We start from the raw sequence: 20,242 nt of genomic DNA, 5'->3' as shown, positions 1-20,242 counted from the left end.
CATCCATTTTTTTCCTCAAATTAAGACTCCTGAAGCAGACCTTGCAGTCAAAACACAGCGTTGTGTCAAGTCTTTTATCAATAAATATTTTCTCAACTCGAGATTGTCTCCTTTGTCTTTGGAGCCCGTGGTCCATCTCCCACTTTTTCCTGTTGCCTGGGCATCCTCGTGGGTTCATAGAATTCTCCGCTTCTGGGGATCTTTTTTAACCCAAAATGACAGGAAACCCCTTAAAATGTTATTTTTTTTCTTATGTCATAATACTGTACACTCTTCCAAAAGAATGTGCACTGTTAGTAAAGAGTGCACAAAGAGTGTGAACTGTTGGAAAATAGTGTACACTCTTATGGAAGAATGCACGTTATTCCTCAATAATGAATGCATATGCAGATACTTTGTTCATGCGTGCACTGTCATGGAGGAGTGCACACTCTTCTGAGAATGTGTGCATTATTTTCCAGTAGTGTGCACTCTTCATGAATAGTTTTTACTCTTTCCCAATAGTATTCACTCTTTCCTAAAGTGTGCCTATTCTACCAATATTGCTCCTGAAAAAATAGATAAAAAAACAAAACAAAACAAAATGAAAATTCCGAAAAATGACATGGGAAACTAAAAAAAGCAATTTTTTTTGTGTTGCACACCCCCAGTACCAGCTGTATTGAAAACTTTTCTGTCATATTTACACAAACAGAAAATAATATGTTATGAGTTGCTTATGTTATTTAGACTTGGGGAATTTGTCTAGTTTATAATCTACCTCAGACCTCTAGCCCAGATCCAATGCCGTTAATTGAGGTGTTGTGCTTTAGAGAAGAGGTTATCTTAAATTACAAAGTGTTTTGTATAAACTGGGGCCTTGGTGCGTGTGTAAAACACGTGCCAACACCAGTGCTGGCCTCTTTTGCTGTAGCATGGTAAAAGGGCCCCTAAATTCTGCTGAAATTCATGGTTATCTACGGAGAAATGATTTAAACAGCCAGGAGCCACTCTGGGCCATTTCAATTGATTTGAATATTGGGCAGAAAGTGGATAGCTTTAGGCCAATATTGAATGCACTGTTATATGCAGTATTTTGGAGAATGGTATTCTCTATTGATCCTGGTCTGGGTTTTGGCTTGATCATGGTACATAGATCACAGAAAACATCTTTAGTAAACTGTTCAATGTATGAACATAATGAGACAATAAGGGTTGTTCCTTGTTGATTATTTTAGACCTATTGGCTCCCTTTGATACCGTGATCATGCTTTACTGTGACAGAGGTTGAGAGAGATAGCTATCAATGAGCTGTATAAACCAAGAGAACACACCCCCCTCCCTCAAAAAAGGGGGAAAACTGTTAACTCGAATATAAACTGGAGGGGTTTATATTTAAGTGCACAATAACTTCTCCCCCACCCCCGATGATGAGAATTTTTTCCTCTCCAACACCCCCCCCCCCAATACACATAATTTATCAGCATTTCTTTATCCACACTACCACCCCTCCCCAAGTGTTTTGACATTTCACCACCACTCCTTGCGGTTGTTGGCATTTTATCGTCTGCTCCCCACCCCCCTCACTCCTCACAGTTGCTGACATCATTACAGTTTCTGTCTTTGGCTGATGCTGACAAAAAAGCCATGCACTGGCCCGGTTCAGGGCCTTGAGCATCTCATGGTCTGCCGGTTCCTGCCCACTTCAAGGGATGGAAGTAGGAACTGCAGCAATGCAGGTAACCAAGGGGGGGGAAGGGGGGTGTCTGAGATGAAGCAAGAAATGCCAGCAACTGTGAGGAGGGGGGTGTGGAGGAAGAAATTCTGCTGGGGGGGGGGAATGAAGAGAGACTGGAATATAAATCGAGATCCCAATTTTTTTGGCCATTTTTTGTCCCACAAATCTCAGTTTATATTTGAGTATATATGATACTTTATTTTGCCATGAAACTGCCTTATTACATCCCACAGGGATCAGTACTTTCACCACTTTAATATCTATATGACAGTATTGGTAATATTAATAGAAAGCACAATTTTGGAGTGTCATATTTGCATGGATCACATTCAAGTACGTTGTCAAGTGATTGAGAATTAGGGAGTAGCAATTCAACACTAATAAATGTCTATGAAATATCATAGAATGGCTGGATGACAAGAACTTGAGACTGTACCCAGCAAAGAGAGAGGCTATCTGGTTTAGTTGTAGAGAAAACGTATTGTTGGAACATTCAGTTATTTGCATATGTAGAAGTAAAATGAAGTGTATTTTCAAGGAATTTAGGTAATTATTGGATTAGCACTTGACTTTGGTAGTTTGGTCAGTTTGGTAATTTGTGCTAAATTTGCTTTCTTTGTCTGTTTCTAGAACTTAGGGAGTTGGTAACTTTGGTCCATTCTGTGTTAACAAAAATTGGTTACTTCAGCCTGGTATACCATAGTCTGATTCTGGCATGAAAAGACTCCAATTATTACAGAATATTTTGGCAAAAGCTAGTTTATGGATCATGAAAATACAATCATGTCATTCCATTGTTGAGAAAATTGCTTCAGTTTCTTATTAAAACTTGGATTTTTTTAAAAACTTTTTGCTTGGTTTTTAAGTGCTTGTTTATGGGAACAATACAAAACAGAAGAACAGAGTCCCTTGCAGAAAATGATATGGCGAAATAGCAAAGTTGACACCAAAAATGGATAAGGCTAGATGATGTACAAAATTCATAGGTTTTCTTTAAAACATTCGAAGACCCGACATGAATCGTGTTTCAGCCACAATGGCCTGCTTCAGGAGTCTTACAAATGGATGTCCTCTAACACATTATCCCTGAAAATCTAGCACGATAAACAGGGGTGTGCTGGTAAATTTTTAACAACGGGCTCTCTCTCTCCGGACATAGCCGGCCCTGAAATTTGGGGGGAGGGGGGAATACATGCCTCTCTCTCCCCTCCCTTGTGCAGCCACGCTAGGCATACCTTTGCCGAGCCCCACCAGCCAATAGATGGACTGCCACCATTCTCTGCTGCTTGTTTCTGGCTCTGAGCAGCATGATGGAACCTTCTTGCGCTTGCATGAAAAGTCCCAGCCTGATGCTCAGAGTCAGAAACAAGGAGCAGGGAGCAGCAGTAGTCTATTTACTTGGCTGGTGGGGCCAGCATCACTGCCAGCAAAGTAAAAGAGAATTCAGGAGGGGGCCCAAACCTACATTTTGGGAGTCAGTTGTTAGAATAGCCATGGGGAGGCCTACTTTAACAACCGGCTCCCAAAATTCTTAAAAACTTAACAAACGGTTCTCACGAGCCCGTGAGAGCCCACTCCAGCACACCACTGACGATAAGTAAACACACCTTCCAAAATGTACTTGTTATTGCACAGATAGACATCACTGTCTATTCATTTGATTGGTGGTTTTTTGTTTGTTGCAAATATTACTGTGTGGTCTTTCTCACAAGTAAGACCATTTTTTTTACCACACAGACATGAAAAAGGTTGGATTAAACACACAGGAGGTCTTTTACTAAAGCTTAGATTGAGTTATCTGCAGCAGGGCCCAGAGGAATAAAATGGACCGTGCTGCAGATAACTCGAGCTAAGCTTTAATAAAAGACCCGCACAGTCCAGTGCAGTATGGTGAAAGTTGCTTTTATTCAAATTTGCCAATTCAGTCTTCTTTCGGCTTGCAGCTGCACCAGGGGCATAAAAAATAATTTTAAAACAAATCAAAATAAAGACATTAATAACAGATACAAGCAAACCCATTTTGAAAAAACATAGCATTATATGAATAAGAACGTAAATGAAAATAATCTAATACATCATAAATCTCCTATAATAAGTGTAATTATAAAAACAAAAATGGACATATCCTATAGCTAAAAATCTCCAAACAATAAAATTGTATCTGACCGATGTATTCCAATAATAATCCTAAATTAAATCAATATCTATTAAACATCTTATCACTTAAAAACAATACAATGCAACAATATTACCAATTATGACTGATTATAGGAATGATGATTGTCATAAATTTATACAAACATCACATTCCTAAAATCCTCGTGGAGTTTAGTAAAAGGGCTTCTTAACTCTCTAGCATGTTCTAAGGAGAAATTTAGTCCATCAATATTGGGGTAATCAAAACTTCCCATTATTATTGTGTTACCAAATGTGTTACCTTTCCTAATTTCTGATAGCATTTTACTGACTGCCTTTTCATCCTGTCCACATCAATGAAGTATAACCCCACTAGTGTATTTTCTTCATCACAAATAGAATTTCAATCCATAAATATTCCAACATGCATTTAATTTTCTGCAGGACTTTTATCCTGTTTGACTCTATGCCTTCCTTAGCACGGCTTTGTAAAAGAAGCCCTTAGACTTACAAAGTTACATGGATGGAGCATTTCTGATATGATATCTAAATCTGACTTTGGACAATTTGCACAAAATGTCCAAAATCCAAATAGGAAAGAAGGCCTTTTTTGAAAAAAGGGAAATGTTTACCTTTTTTTTTTCTTCAAAAATATCATTTTGAACTAGGTTTTACATAGTAACATAGTAGATGACAGCATAGAAAGACCTGTACGGTCCATCCAGTCTGCCCAACAAGATCAACTCATATGTGCTACTTTATGTGTATACCTGACCTTGATTTGTATCTGCCATTTTCAGGGCACAGACCATAGAAGTCTGCCCAGCACTAGCCCCGCCTCCCACCACAGGTGCTGTCACCCAATCTCCGCTAAGCTTCTGAGGATCCCTTTCTTCTGAACAGGATTCCTTTATGTTTATCCCATGCATTTTTGAATTCCATTACCGTTTTCATCTCCACCACCTCCCGTGGGAGGGCATTTTGTGCTTCGTACGCTTTTTGTTTTACAATTTTAGAAAAAAAAAAAAACATCCTAGAGAAAAATGTAGAAAATAAGTCATTGGTATGTACGAGGGGTTAGCATTTTTAGTAGACTGGTCCCCCAGACATCCCAGAAGAGCAATGGTGCACCCTAGGGGGAACTGTTGTGGACTTCAAATAAATGCTCCCAGGTCCACATCTCACTACTGCTCCCTTATCTTGCCTGCTGAGCCCCCCCAAAACATACCCAAAACACACTGTCCTCAATTGTACACCACTACAATAACCCTTTTGGTGACAAGGGCACCTATATGTGGGTACACTAGGGTTTGGGAGAGTTTTGGAGGGCTCACATTTTCCACCACAAATGTAACAAGTAGGGGGAGGTATGGGCCTGGGTCCACCTTTCTACAGTGCACTGCACCCACGACTAGACTACTCCAGGGACCTGCATGCTGCTGTGATGGACCTGGCTATAACATCAGAGGTTGGCATACAGGCTGGTAAGTAATGTTTTTAATCACATTTTTAAGGGTGGATGGGGTCACTGACCACTAGGGGAGTAAGAGGCGGTCATACCTGATTCCCTTCAGTGGTCATCTGGACATTTAGGTCACCTTTTTGTGCCTTATTCATTCTAAAAACAGGTCTAGCTCAAAACATCTTAGTTTTAGTACTGGACGGTTTTGTTTTGTTCCACTATGGCTGAAATATGTCCAAGTCTTAAGAACGCCCAAATCCCGCCCTTAACACACCTCTGACTTGCCCCCCTTGAGATCTGGATGTGCTGCAGACGAGCTGCACTGAAAAATGTCTAAAAAAAATAGGTTTTGAAAATACTGATTTGGATGTTTTTGTGAGAAAAATGTCCAAATGCTGCTTTATACCACTTTTTAGACGTTTTTCTCTTTCAAAAATGAGCTCTATAGTAACCTATGGAACTTTGTAAATCTAAGGGGTCCTTTTTCCAAGCTGCGGTAAAAGGATCTCTGCAGTGGCATTGGCATGTGGGTTTGCCACGTACTGAGGGCCCCCTTTTACTGAAGTGGGTAAAATACTTTTTTTTTTTTTAAGGAAATGGCCATGTGGCAAGAAATGGCCTTGCAGTAAGTTAACTATTTAAGACGCTGTAATGGCTCCTGTGCTAACCCAGCAGTAACCGGGCAGCACACGGGGCTGTCCAATTAGTGCCAGTAAGCCCCCAGCACTGAAGAACTAAAAGCATTTTTTTGAGTGCCAAAAAAAGGTGCGCAGTGTGGGCAGGCATTGTCGCCAAGCACCTGTGGTAGTGCTGAATTGGCATTTGCCGCACCTTTATATAAAGGCCCCTAATTGCTTTGAAAATATGTCTCTTGCAGGCTTATTTTCAAAAGTGATCGCCGGGCATCTTCCAACATAAATCGGGAGATAGCCGGTGATGTCTCAAAAGCGGCGAAATCGGTATAATAGAAAGATGCTTTTTTTTACACCATTGCCGCTTTCCCATCGCCAAGCCGGAGAAAGTTCAAGGGGGCGTGTTGGCGGCGTAGCGAAGGCGGGACATGGGTGGGCATGGTCGTGGCTACCAGATGGCCGGCTTTTGCGGATAATGGATGAAAAAAAAGTAGCGTTAATCAGTATTTCGCCGGGTTTACTTGGTCATTTTATTTTCACGACCAAGCCTCAAAAAGGTGCCCCAACTGACCAGATGACCACCGGAGAGAATGGGGGAAGACCTCCCCGTAGTCCCCCAGTGGTCACCAACCCCCTCCCACACTAAAAAAAATAAAAATAAAAAAACTTTTTTGCCAGCCTGTATGCCAGCCTCAAATGTCATACCCAGCTCCCTGACAGCAGTATGCAAGTCCCTGGAGGAGTTTTTAATGGGTGCAGTGCACTTCAGGCAGGCAGGCCCAGGTCCATCCCCCCCTACCTGTTACAGTTGTGGTGCTAAGTGTTGAGCCCTCCAACCCCCCCTAAAACCCACTGTACCCACATGTATGTGCCCCCCTTCACCCATAAGGGCTATGGTAATGGTGTAGAGTTGTGGGGAGTGGGTTTTGGGGGGGATTTGGGGGGCTCAGTACCCAAGGTAAGGGAGCTATGCACCTGGGAGATATTTTTATTATTATTTTTTAAAATTTTAGAAGTGCCCCCTAGGGTGCCCGGTTGGTGTCCTGGCATGTGAGGGGGACCAGTGCACTACGAATGCTGGCTCCTCCCACGAGCAAATGCCTTGGATTTAGCCGGGGTTGAGATGGCCACTTTTAGTTTCCATTATCACTGAAAACAAAACTGGCCATCTCAAACCCGGTGAACTGTGGCATTTGGCCGGGCCAAACCGTATTATCAAAAGAAAAGATGGTCAGCCATCTTTTTCGATAATACGGTTCGGCCAGCTGTTTGCGGTACCGCCAAAATAGATCACCGGCAATCTATTTCGCCGGCGCCATTCGATTATTCCCCCCTTGGTCTACTTCGACTACTACCATAAACTATCAGGATTTTTTTAAAGTCAGCATTTTGTCAATGTCTTTTGAAAATATTTTATTCCAAACCATGCTATCCTGAGTGACTGCCAGCTCTTTACCGAGATCTAGATTAAAAGCTACACAATTTATTTTTCAACATAAGTACCAGCATGCTTGTTAAGATGAAGCTCATCCAAGCTTCTGTTTCCTCAGTTTCAGTGTCTGAGCTAAAAAGTAAGAGAACCCTCAAAAAATTGGTCATATTAAACAGTCAATCTCGTAGATGAAATCTTCAGTGATTGACATGGAAGCAAAGCTGCAAAGTTTTCAGGCTGTGAATTCAGCCCTGATTAAGGATAATGCACTAGTTAAGAATAAAATGGAGACTTTAGAGAATGCAGCTTACAGCTGCAACATTAGGCTTATTAATTTTCTTAACATGTCCTCTTTGTCTGCGAAAGCAATGTATAAGAAATAAATGGTAGATATATTCAAGATCCCTATGGATTTGATTCCACCTGTTTCTTGGTATATTACCTTCCATTTCTTAAAAAGGACCTTTTGATACAAAATAAGTTGAAGAGTTATATTTATGGATGTATTGGACGTTTCAACCTTACTAGAGAATTCCGAGACTGAAACAGTTGTTCCATCTACTTTGCAGGTGAGTCTGGCTTTGAGTGCTGATGATGAATAGCTTCTGAAGACTTATTTTAAGTGATATGATAATAGTTTCATGAATCTTACTGTAAGAATGTATCCTGGCATGGCAAAAGAAATACAGAACAAGACAAAAAAGCTTCTCAGGTTACTGTTTTTCAATTAGGTGCTTTATTTTTCCTTAGATTTCTATGTAAATATTTAGTAAAGCTTCATTCTATTTTTGAACCATCCCAGCTGGTTGCCTTTATTAATACCAGGGAAAACTTTAGGTGATACTGCTGTAGTAGAATCTATTTAAAGACCGTTAACTATTGGTTAATCTGTGAGCTGTGAGGGAGTTCATAAATATGGGTATCTTGATTTTTGTTTTCATTTTTGGATTTTGTTCTTGTTAATGTACAGAAAAATATATTATCCAGATAACACAAGTGTTTTTGTATGATTGGTATTGGAAAATTTATAAATGTAAAATAAAAAGATGGAACCCATCCATTTTGAATATATTTCCCCTTCCTTAAAATGTTGTCCAGTTCCTAATAAATCTAAAGTCCTCATTCCTGCACTATTGTCTTATCTTCCATTGAGGTTCTGGTAGAGGATATTCAAAAGATTAGTATGAAAGGGGAGGTGCTACTGTTGGGAGATTTCAACTTGTCTGATGTGGATTGGAACTACTATTTACTACTACTATTTAGCATTTCTATAGCGCTACAAGGCATACGCAGCGCTGCACAAACATAGAAGAAAGACAGTCCCTGCTCAAAGAGCTTACAATCTAATAGACAAAAAATAAATAAAGTAAGCAAATCAAATCAATTAATGTGAACGGGAAGGAAGAGAGGAGGGTAGGTGGAGGCGAGTGGTTACGAGTCAAAAGCAATGTTAAAGAGGTGGGCTTTCAGTCTAGATTTAAAGGTGGCCAAGGATGGGGCAAGACGTAGGGGCTCAGGAAGTTTATTCCAGGTGTAGGGTGCAGCGAGACAGAAGGCGCGAAGTCTGGAGTTGGCAGTAGTGGAGAAGGGAACAGATAAGAAGGATTTATCCATGGAGCGGAGTGCACGGGAAGGGGTGTAGGGAAGGACGAGTGTGGAGAGATACTGGGGAGCAGCAGAGTGAATACATTTATAGGTTAGTAGAAGAAGTTTGAACAGGATACGAAAACGGATAGGGAGCCAGTGAAGGGTCTTGAGGAGAGGGGTAGTATGAGTAAAGTGACCCTGGCGGAAGATGAGACGGGCAGCAGAGTTTTGAACCGACTGGAGAGGGGAGAGGTGACTAAGTGGGAGGCCAGCAAGAAGCAGATTGCAGTAGTCTAAACAAGAGGTGACAAGGGTGTGGACGAGGGTTTTGGTAGAGTGCTCGGAAAGAAAGGGGCGGAATCGGAAAGAAATAGGGAGATTGTGGATGCTTGTCAAATTGCCTTGCTCAGACAAATGGTGACGGAACCCACGAGGGAAGGGTTGATGCTGGATCTAGTGCTCACGAATGGAGGAAGGGTTTCTAATATCCGGGTGGGTGCCCACCTATGTAATAGTGATCATCACACCGTATGGTTTGATATAAGGGCGAAGGCGCAGTGTGGACGCACATAACTAAAAGTACTGGATTTCAGACGTACTGATTTTGATAAAATGAGGGAATACCTGAAAAAGGAGCTGTTGAAGTGGGAAGGTGTAGGAGAAGTGGAACATCAGTGGTCAAAGCTGAAGGCTGCTATAAATATGGCAACTGATCTTTACGCGAGGAAAGTAAACAAAACCAAGAGAAACAGGAAGCCTATATGGTTTTCCAACCAAGTAGCTGAAAAAATATGAGCAAAAGAAGCTTTGTTCAAGAAATACAAAAGAACGCAACGAGAGGATCATGGAAAAGATTATCAGATTAAACTCAAAGAAGTGAAGAAGGAAATATGGCTAGCAAAAGCGCAAGCGGAAGAAAAAAATGGCTAAAGATGTAAAGAGAGGTGACAAGACCTTTTTCAGATATATTGGAGAAAGGAGAAGAGATAGGAATGGAATTGCGAGACTGAAAGATAATGAGAATGGTTATGTGGAAAGTGAGGAGGATAAAGCGAATGTGCTAAACAATTACTTCTCTTCGGTGTTCACGGAGGAAAATCCTGAAGGACTGTGGTTGGCTGCTGAAGGAATATTTGGAAATGGAGTGGATACTGCACCGTTTACAGAAGAAAGAGTTTATAAACAACTGGAGAATCTGAAGGTGGACAAAGCTATGGGGCCAGATGGGATACATCCCAGGATACTGAGGAAGCTCAGGGAGGTCCTGGTGGGACCTCTTATAGATTTATTTAATAGATCTGTAGAGACGGGAGAGGTTCTGTGAGATTGGAGACAAGCGAATGTGGTCCCTCTTCACAAAAGTGGAGACAGGGAAGAAGTGGGAAACTACAGACTAGTAAGTCTCACGTCGGTAGTAGGAAAAATAATGGAGTCGCTGCTGAAAGAAAGGATAGTTAACTTTCTAGAACACAATGGGTTACAGGACCCGAGGCAACGTGGCTTACCAAAGGAAAATCCTGCCAAATGAATCTCATTGACTTCTTTGACTGGGTGACAAAAGAAATGAAGGCCATGTGCTAGATGTAATCTGCTTGGATTTCAGCAAAGCCTTTGATACGGTCCCCCACTGAAGACTCATGAATAAGCTGAAAGAACTGAACTTAGGACCGAAAGTGGTGAACTGGATAAAAAACTGGTTGCTCAACAGGTGGCAGAGGGTGGTGGTAAATGGAATCCGCTCGGAGGAAAGGATGGTGAGCAGTGGGGTTCCTCAGAGGTCGGTGCTGGGGCCCATTTTGTTTAATATATTTGTGAGAGATATTGCTGAAGGGTTGGAAGGAAAGGTTTGCCTTTTTTGCAGATGACACGAAGATAGCCAATACTGTGGATACCCTGGAGGGACTAGAAATGATGAGAAGGGATCTCCGAAAGTTAGAAGAATGGTCGAGGGTCTGGCAGTTAAAATTTAATGAACAATCCTCACTGCAAGGGGATAAAGTTTATACTACCAGAGTCTGTATTTCAAAACTTCATTCATAAAGACTCCAGAATGTTAAATTGTATCAAAATATGACTTTTTATTACATCAATGTGCCTATACACAACATATAACACATATAAGCAATTAAACTACTCATTCATCACCATTCATATGCCACTCACCCATTGTTTCTGACTCGTGACCATAATATAGCATATACCAGCTTATCAGATCATATACAGAAAAATGCGTCAATATTTAACAAAAAACTTTTAACACGCTTCTTGCTGGCCTGTAATGTCACTTTGAACAGATCTTGTTTGCAGCTATGGGAGATCAAACATGTCCAAGCACTTACTGTATCTCACGCTGTTCAGCCCGTTCCAGGCTTCACTGATAATACAGCGCTGTGTATATTCAAACTGAATGCTGTTGTTTGTCCCAAAACCATGCTGCTGAATAGCGTTAATTTTAATCAACTTGCAGACACTGGGTGAGGGGCCGCACAAAATCGCCATTCAGGCAGAAATAATTCTCATGTGAAACACGGTTCCCCTACCGTGTTTGATCTCCCATAGCTGCAAACAAGATCTGTTCAAAGTGACATTACAGGCCAACAAGAAGCGTGTTAAAAATTTTTTGTTAAATATTGACGCATTTTTCTGTATATGATCTGATAAGCTGGTATATGCTATATTATGGTCACGAGTCAGAAACAATGGGTGAGTGGCATATGAATGGTGATGAATGAGTAGTTTAATTGCTTATTTGTGTCATATGTTGTGTATAGGCACATTGATGTAATAATTTCCCTGGATTGTGTCATGATGCCTATATTATACAACACTCTGGCATTTCTGAGCTGACACATCATTGGAGTATGGCTACCCTGTCACATGCACATCACCCTATAAACTTGGATAGATCATGAAATATTTTGGGTGTCCAGTGAATGCAAGTGTGTGCATAGATTTTCTGTCTACTGTTTATTGAACATTGAAGATGTGATGGGCTATGTGAAGCATACTCACCTTTGAACCTATCTACACTGGCTTTATAATCACATGCATATTTTGGCAGTTCACAGTCATACAAAGAAAGAACAGCAGCCTTGCATGTAAAAGATTAATGCTTCTATCTATCTATCTATCTATCTATCTATCTATCTATCTATCTATCTATCTATCTATCTATCTATCTATCTAGTTTTCCTTGTGTAAAATTATTTGCATTGTTTCCTATAAGAACATAAGAATAAACATACTGGGTCAGACCAGTGGTCCATCTAGCCCAGTATCCTGCTTTCAACAGTGGCCCATCCAGGTCATAAGTACCTGGCAGAAACCCAATTAGTAGCAACATTCCACGCTACCATTTCCCCACATAACAAAAGAACCTCCCTTATTCCACTACCACCCACTACCCCATTATCACAGCAAGCTGATGCATGATACGGGCAATGAGGGCTGGATGATCCCAGCATATGCGCCAGTACCACACCTTGAGCACTTCAATGCCCTGCCTCACATGATATTGTAAAAGGTTAAAAAAAAGTTGTTAATATAAGGACTTACTTGGGCCCTGGGAGGCTGCTGGTGGTCCTGGGTCAGTCCAGGATGTTTCTGGGTTGGTCAAGGACTGGCATGGGCTTGTGCTGGTCTTGCTGGAACCCATTATTGGTCCAGATTGGCTCCATAGGGAGTCCAGGGCGAGGAGCAGTCAAAATGCAGCAGCCACAAATGAAGGGGAAGTTGATGTATGGCTGGCTTTGGGCCCAGTCTGCTGAAGCTCCCAAGCATGTGTGGTGGTTGGCACATACACAATTACATGCTTGGGAGCTCTAATAGGCCTTAGAAGAAGCCGGGGCCTAATTTCTTTGGTTTACCCAGAAGGCTTCCGCTAGAGATTGCGAGAGTCCATTCAGATCGAAACCAAGGGCGGGGGCAGTCTGAGGAGCACTCCTGAATTGAAGTAAGAGTCCCCTTTGGCCTCAGTTTTCAATTATTTAATTTTATTTGGGTACTTTTAGGTGTCGTGCGTCTGGGACTCCTGGGTTAATTTTTAAATTTTAATTTTAGTAATTATGGGGTCCCCAGATCTTCTTTAGGTGGGCCAAGGGGGGGGGGGGGATATCTGGGGTATTTTTACTAAGGTGTGTTAGCATTTTTAACGCACCTTTAAAGTTAAGGTGCATTAAACGCTAATGCACCTATATATTCTTATGGGTGCATTAGCGTTTAACATGCGTCAACCATTAACGTGCGTTAAAAACGCTAACACACCTTTAGTGCACCTTAGTAAACGTACCCCACTGTATCCGGTAGCTTGTTTGGTGGCACAATTGCTTGTGCAATTTTCTGAGTTTATGTTTAATTTTTATGAAAAGTTGTGTTATGATCTTTGCATTATTTTTGCTCATTTTTGGGAAAAACATATCGCAGCTTTAACTGTGGGAATTTTAAAAGTTGAAATATATAATTGGATTTGAACTTAATAGATGCAACAATTTGTGTGAATTTTATTTAAATATATTGGACTTTGTGGGAAAATAGTTGAAATTGTGATTTTCTCATTAAAACCTATGGGAACTCACATTTTCAAACTGAAGACTGTTACAGTAAAAATTAGAGTTCCATAATTCAGAACTTAACTGTAAGTTCCATAAAATGAAAGCTGATTGACTGACAAGGAACATATGACATAAGTTGAGTCCCCGTTGTCACAGCAACAGCTTGGAAATAATGTTAAGAGGAGCTGAAGATTCAGAGGGAGACAGACATATGACAGGGGCTCTGAATAAGAGAAAGATCATGAGAAAAATTTGTGTTGGAGAGATTAAAGAGAGCTTGTTTATAGCTCTATTTTACTGAATTGAGTTAATGTGAGAAAATAAGTGTGACAAAGTACCAGTACAATTTAGAAAGTGTGAAATTTGTTGCAGTAGCTGAGGCTGACTGTGATTTTAAAGTGGAAGAAGTAAAATTGCTTAAAAGAACAATTTGTAATTGTGAAAGTTCAACTTGTGCCTCATCTGAGGAATTGTTCCTAAACAGGCCCTGCTAGTCACTGATGTGTGCTGAGGCTTAATATACTCTGTGTGACTGTACTTGGGAAAGGCCTGCCTGGATACTGTACCCAATCCACACCACAGATGAGTGTTCCTCTGTAGTTAGTGAAATCAGTTCAGCTAGAACATCTGACAGGGAAAATAATTATTTGCTTGGTTTTTATTAGTTATACAGACCATAGTGTTTTAAAATGTAAAATTCACAAGCAGAAGTTTAGTCATCAAAGATGGAGACAGGGTTTTCTTCCCTTTTTTATTTAAAGCAATAGCTTCTTAAGAAGACCTAAAGGAGCACTGCTGGACATAGGGCCCCAATGTCAAGAAAGACCAAAGTCCTAATTCAAGTAAGGCCTGCAGTTAAGTGACGATCATAATAACACTGCAACATACTACACAAGAGACTTTATTTTAAAGCTGGGGGGGGGGGGGGGGTACACTTACCTTAATCCACGTTCCAAGGTTCATACTTAAGAACATAAGTGTTGCCATACTGGGACACAGCAAAGGTCCATCAAGCCCAGCATCCTGTTTCCAACAGTGGCCAATCCAGGTTACAAGTACCTGGCAAGATCAAAAAAAGTACAATATATTTTATGCTGCTTATCCTAGAAATAAGCAGTGGATTTTCCCCAAGTTCATCTTAATAATGGCTTATGGACTTTTCTTGTAGGAAGTTATCCAAACCTTTTTTAAACCCTGCAAAGCTAACTGCTTTTACTACATTCTTTGGCAATGAATTCCAGCGTTTAATTAAATGTTGAGTGAAGAAATGTTTTCTCCGATTTGTTTTAAATTTACTACTTTGTAGCTTCATTGTGTGCCCTCTAGTCCTAGTATTTTTAGAAAGAGTAAACAAGCGATTCATGTCTACACATTCTACTCTATCATATCCTGCATGGAAGGGAAAACCTGACCTGGGTGGACACATAAGGCTCTGCAAAATAAGAAATAGTCACAAAGAATCAATTCTTTGGATAAAGCTTGAAGTGTAAAAAAATAAAGTTTTTAATAATCAAAGTTAGTAAAATTGGGATTCTTATCTGATGTTTGTTCATTTGAATAGTTCTAGTTAAACAAAGTTGTTTGAAGGTGAGACTTGAATGTATAATTCCTGGTTAACTTGGGAGAAAGAAAAATTGTTGGTAAACAAATATTTCATTCTTGAACAGCACTTTAAATCTTATTGTATAATTTAAACATCTTTTGCACTATATCAAAATTTGTTTTTACTACAGCTATGTATTTTTAAACCCTCTTTTTAAAATATTTATTGACAACTATTTTAACTTTTAACATTTTTGTGCAATAATAAAACATCTTAATTCTATGTAGTGCGACTGAAATTGGGTGTGCAAATCCGGTTGTATTCTGGATTTATGCACACAATGTAATTATTTAACAAGTCAATCAGTGCCGATAAGTGCCATTTAACAAGCAATTATTGATAGTAATTGGCATTAATTAGAATTAATGCAATAACTTGCTAGGTGTGTCCTGTAAAGTGGTGCACATAAATTCTAATGTGTGGTTCCAAAAAGGGGGTGTGGAATGGGCTGACCATGGGCATTTCGAAAAATCTACAGTATGTGCATGTTTATAGAATACACCTGCTCTATGCCTAACTTAGGAGCTCTTTTACTAAGGTGCATAGGTGCCTATCCTGCTTATAATCGAAATAGAAAAACGCCTATATTGTGACCCAAATCGGGAGATAGACGTTTATCTCACAAAAACGAATAAAGCGGTATAATCGAAAGCCGAATTTGGACGTTTTCAACTGCACTCTGTCGCGGATGCGGACAAAGTTGATGGGGGCGTGTTGAAGGCGTGGTGAAGCCGGAACTGGGGCGTGGTTATCAGCCGATCAGAGATGGGCGCCTTTCGCCGATAATGGAAAAAAAATATGCATTTGTAGCGAGAATTTAGGGCACTTTTCCTGGACCCTGTTTTTCCACGAATAAGGCCCCAATAAGTGCCCTAAATGACCACTGGAGGGAATCGGGGATGACCTCCCCTGACTCCCCCAGTGGTCACAAACCCCCTCCCACCACAAAATATGCCGTTTCACAACTTTTTATTTTCACCCTCACATGTCATACCCACCTCCCTGGCAGCAGTATGCAGGTCACTGGAGCAGTTATTAGGGGGTGCAGTGGACTTCAGGCAGGTGGACCCAGGCCCATCCCCCCCCCACCTGTTACACTTGTGCTGGTAAATGGGAGCCCTCCAAACCGCCCCCCAAACCCACTGTACCCCACATGTAGGTGCCCCCCTTCACCCCTTAGGGCTATAGTAATGGTGTAGACTTGTGGGCAGTGGGTTTTGAGGGGGATTTGGGGGGCTCAACACACAAGGGAAGGGTGCTATGCACCTGGGAGCTCTTTTACCTTTTTTTTGTTTTTGTAGAAGTGCCCCCTAGGGTGCGCGGTTGGTGTCCTGGTATGTAAGGGGGACCAGTGCACTACGAATCCTGGCCCCTCCCACGAATAAATGTCTTGGAGTTATTCGTTTTTGAGCTGGGCACTTTCATTTTCCGTTATCGCTGAAAAACAAAAACGCCCACCTCACAAATTGTCGAATAAAACACGGATGTCTATTTTTTGCGAAAATACAGTTCGGTCCGCCCCTTCACGGACCCGTTCTCGGAGATAAACGCCCATGGAGATAGACGTTTCCATTGCGATTATGCCCCCTCACGTGTGTCCAACGCATGCCAAATTGGAACTACAGCCCGGCTACCACGTGCCCCGGGTGGTAATTCCATTTATGATGCATGTGCAAAACACGCATGGCACTTACTCGGCGGTACTTCGCAGTGTATGCGCACTGATGCTTACTGCCCAGTTAGCAAGTGAGACCTTACCGCTAAGTCAATGGGTGGTGGTAAGGTCTCAGGCTGAAAATGGACATGTGCTGGTTTTAATTTTGATGCATGTCCATTGTCAGCCACAAAAGAAGGCATGTTTTCCAGGCATGTTGAAAAATGGACCTGCGCGCGTCCAAAACACACGCCTACACCAGCGCAGGCCACTTTTTGGCACACCTTAGTAAAATGGCCCCTTAGGCGCTGGCATTTAAAACAAGTTTTACTTGGCATAAATGGACATACCTAGAGTTAGGCACAGGCATGTTAGCAAGGCGTATTCTATTAACTAACCTAAATTTAGGTGCTGTTTACAGAATACGCCTAGGTGGAAATATTTTTGGCGCAGATCAGGTGCCATATATAGAATCTAGTCCATTGTGTCTGAAATAGGTTTTCTGCACTTTAAATTAAAACACCTGGAGAATCAGATCGATGATATCTAATTTACAACATATAGAAATACAATCTGTTGTTTCCTTATTATTTTGTCTGTAAATTCCTTAAGTGGTGCAGATTTGGCATGGAAATCCAAACACCATCATTAATTCTCTCTTTTACCACTTAAAATTTCACCACCAGGGAATCTACAGTATCATCTGAGAGACAGATGTGATGGTGGACATTGTAAGTGAACAGACCCTTCTGCTTAGATTGAACATGTCTCCCCTATGGGTCTCTTCTTCTGGTACTGACTTGTTTATGTCTAGTGACAGGGCAATCATCTCTGTATGTTTTATCAGTAACCTGCTTAGATGAAAGGCAGGATATAAATCAAATGAATAAAAATAAATACAATAAATGTGCTAGTCTTACTGTGGTGTTGTTAGATAGACTTTATCTCAGACCACTACTCCTGCACATGTGACACATGTGGTGGCTCAGAGGCCCCATTCTTTTTTTTTTTGGAGGGGGGGCATGGTGCCAGTGCCTTCCTTGCGCACAATAGACATGTGAGATACTTGATCTTCTGCCTACTTAGATCACAGGATGCTCATGTGTAGGTCTGCTGCCACAATAGCCATCTGTGTAGGAACTGCCACACAGATGAGGAACAGGACAGGAATGTGTGCTACAAATATTTAGGGGTCACCAATTCTCATGTCATCACCGGTGGAGGGAGAGCCTAATGGTTATAGCAGTGGGCTTAGAGATAGCCGCACACAGTTCAAATCCCAGTGCCACTCATTGTGATCTTGTCAAAGTCTCTTCACCCTTCATTACTTCATGTACATACTGTGAGCTCTCTAGGAATGTTTTCATACCCTGAGTACTCATATATACACAGCTTGTACAAATTTTGCCCTTGGAGGCAGTAGTTAGGCCATTTGTGGATTCCAGATGATGCAGCTTTGCATGCCTTGGTCTTCTACTGTAGTGTTGTGACCTGGGTGGAGCAACTTAGGATGGATATGTAACTTTACAGGGGTTCTAGATGCTGGTGCATTATTTTATAGTATTATGGCTAATAGGGGAGGGGCACATGTGGACTGTGCTAGCTGTATACCTTGCTGATGTCTGTCCAATGTATCTCCACTCTTGTAGGATCACATTATGAGGTGGGGACTTTCTGTAGTGTCTGAAGTGCTCCTTATGGTGGATTATGCAGAGGAATGCCAGAAGGTCAATCTCTTCCAAGAAGAAACTGGGCTCTCTCTCCGGCTGCTATTTCCCTCTGAACATAGAGGGTGCAGTAATGTGCAGAATGAAAACTGTTCATCCAGACTCCATGAGGATCATGCTCCTGCAGCAGACATACAATGGGTCATGTGTTACAATGGACAATAGGTCATATATTGTAGTGGAATTACAACGAACAACGTAATACTAGCATGTGTTGGCCAGCCATCACAATTCCTGGAACTGGCCTGATCCTGTAGGCTTCCCCATGGATTAGTTTGTATGGTTTGCTAAATGTTTATAAGATCTACTGTGTTGAATACATAGGAGCACAGTGTTCCTTTGACAGAAGTGTAATAATATGAACCCTATATACATTTGGGCAGGTTGAGTTCATTAGTTATGGACATTTCTAGAATCGCAAATCCTTTTCAATCCTGGATGTTGTGCTGTTTTCAGCAGTTGCAACCATGCATTGCAGTGTTTTTTTGTTTTTTTTTTAATATCCACCAGATATGGATATGCTCAAATGTGTGTTTTAGCAATACCCTCTATGAAGCATACATTTCCTGTTGGATATCAGATGTTTTTTCTAAAGTGCTTTCCACATGTTTTTACCCATCTTTCCAAAACAAATATCAAAAACAAAAACAATTACCTTACAATATAAATACTGAATTGTGCTAAAATAGTTGTATAACAGAGCAGAGCATCTGGTAAATTGAAATATCACAGCAACCAAACAATGGTAAAAACCACTGAGCTAAAATTAGGGCATAAGCAACTGTCATATTTTATTATTTTTTATTAGTTTAGTGGATTTTAAAATTGCTACATTCTTTCTACTTATTAACTGTATAAAATATTTGTATAAAAAGAACTATTGTAAACAGATTGTTTTTAAAGTACTACTGCACACTGCATTTCCCTGTGTTATAATCTCATAAAAATCCCTCTGAGTTATTTAAGCAGTAAAATGTGTTCTGAGAAGACTGTGAATTCAAAGTGATTTATTTTGATGTTTATCTAAATGTATGGCATTTTCTTTTCTTCTTCTTTAATAACAAATTAACAAAATTTTCCTTTCTTATAGTCTGGAGGGTGGGATGCATTGCTATAAATGTTTTTAGTTCTATAAACACTTATATTACCTTGATGTTGTGCCATTTACTGTCATATTTTCTTTTTTTTCAGACAATAACAATCAGGGTCAACTTGAGACCTCCATCTGCAGTACATAAGCATCTAATCACAGATATAAAACCAGGTGCAGGTAAAATGTAGGTAAAATGAATAGCTGCAACTTTATTGGACAACCAGACAGAGAGAAAGTGGGTATTTGGAACATTTTTACTTCCCAGTACCCTCATCTACCTCCCCCCCCCCCCCCCCGATACTTCCTTTGACAAAAATAACATTTAGGCTTAATCGTCTGGTACCTTGTGGAATCTGGGGCCCTGATGTGAAATCCAAGACCCCTAGTGGCAGAGGATGACAACTGTAGTTCTTGCCCAGCATGAATCCGTCTCTGTTCTCCAGACAGAATCCAAGCCGGTGCCCCTCCAATAACTTCACTAAGATCAACGCACTAGCTAAACTCACTAAAGTGCAAGGCATTCAGGCTTCTCCCTATTCATAATCTCCAAGCTCAAGTGCTCTACCACAACAGAGTACGATATAGGATTCTGATACAACATTGGAATAATTGAATTGGCAAATTATAGGGCAGGACTAAAAGTATGCTG

Source organism: Microcaecilia unicolor, chromosome 4 (genome assembly GCF_901765095.1).
Source record: "Microcaecilia unicolor chromosome 4, aMicUni1.1, whole genome shotgun sequence".
NCBI lineage: Eukaryota > Metazoa > Chordata > Amphibia > Gymnophiona > Siphonopidae > Microcaecilia > Microcaecilia unicolor.
This window is presented reverse-complemented; position numbering follows the sequence as displayed.